The sequence below is a fragment of the Meriones unguiculatus genome, chromosome X, assembly GCF_030254825.1.
Source record: "Meriones unguiculatus strain TT.TT164.6M chromosome X, Bangor_MerUng_6.1, whole genome shotgun sequence".
NCBI lineage: Eukaryota > Metazoa > Chordata > Mammalia > Rodentia > Muridae > Meriones > Meriones unguiculatus.
The window spans coordinates 2,996,636-2,998,188 of record NC_083369.1 but is presented as its reverse complement, the minus strand read 5'-3'; the positions used below and the strand labels follow the sequence as shown (position 1 = coordinate 2,998,188).

General features: G+C 34.8%; 1 non-coding gene across 1 annotated transcript; it reads left to right on the top strand.

Moving 5' to 3' along the window:
- Positions 1–884: 884 nt before the first annotated feature.
- On the top strand, positions 885–991 carry LOC132650303 (U6 spliceosomal RNA). Its single transcript, XR_009588670.1, has one exon. It is a non-coding gene; the product is annotated as a U6 spliceosomal RNA (small nuclear RNA).
- The last annotated feature ends 562 nt before the right edge of the window (positions 992–1,553 follow it).

Genomic DNA, 1,553 nt, shown 5'->3' with positions numbered 1-1,553 from the left:
CCAATAAACTAACAATGTAATTATCAGCTCTTTAGCTGCAAGGCTACCATTAGCTTACCTTAGCCATCAATGTAATCAGAGACCTGAGAAGGATAAATATGTACCAATCTATGTACCAATCAAAATGACAGTGACAAGTAGTCAGTCCATCACTCTAGGCAGATGTACCTGTCTCCTGTGGTGTCATGGCATCATGAGCAGAGTGGTCCAGCCACCAGGCAAAGAAGATGAGAGATTGTTTCTGTGGAGAAAGAAATGAGAGAATGACCTCAACTTGCCCTTAGCAACATGAAACATTGACTCTCCAAGTGTCCACAGTTTTGTCCACAGTTTAGGCTAGGCCCTAGCAGTGGGCTAGTTGGGCCAGTTTTGCCCAGTGGTTAGCATACCATAATCCAGAGTCACATTGTGCCCAAATCTTCTTGGAGACCTTGGGGGAGCTACTGCCAGGAATTTGGGACTCTCTGTCATAAATAGCTTACACATGTTAAATGCCATATTCATCTGATCTCTGATCTCTGACAAGCTTGAGGGCCAGAATACCTGAATTATATTTTATCTCTTTTAATTTTTTTATTCTAAATTGCATCCTACGAAATAGAATGTCTTAATCTCTAATTCTGGCATATTCCTTAAATAAATGTTTTTAAACCATATTTATCTTAAGTAGGTCTATATAGGTAATAATTACCCATCCTAAGCTTAACTTTAAGAAGATAAACAAAAGATTAGATAAATTTCATTCTTATAACTAACTTCAGTAAGCAGCATAACTTCAAATATCTTTCTGAACTAAAATCAAAGTAAATCTTTCAATCAGATAAAATACACAGAAGGACTAGCAAATGTTGCTCATTCTATCATATTGCATTAAGACTAAAGAAGTGCTCACTTCGGCAGCACATATACTAAAATTAGAATGACACAGAGAAGATTAGCATGGCCCCTGCACAAGGATGACACAGAAATTCGTGAAGCGTTCCATAATTAAAAAAAAAAAAGACTAAACAAAAAAGCATAAAGGACAAAAGTTTAATTTAGCACTAAACGGAGAACTAAACACAACTGGCAACCTTAGGAGAGATGGACAATTCTGGCCATTTCAAACCAATCGGCCACAAATAAACAGCATTAAATCATTTATATAGGAACTGGCAACCAGGCATATATTTTTATAATAATTAACAATGACTTAAGTATAACCCTATATAACCCTGGGCTAACATGGAGCTGCAATGAAGAATATAAAAAACATTTTTGTATTCAAGAAACATCAACCTTTTAAATGAAGAGCAACATATCTTACACTTCTTGCTCAAATCATGCTTGCAGGTGTAAAAAAAAACAAAACAAAACAAAAAAAAACAAAGCAAATACAGTTTATACCATTTATAACATTCTATTCTGAAATACTACATTATAAAAACTGAAATTTTTCTTAATTGGCTCAAATAATATGGCTTGGTTTCATTTGGTAAAATTAACAAATAAAATATCAAAATCTTTTGTCCTCCCCCAAAGGATTGAGACACTGTTCCAAGTTCCCTGTTAGA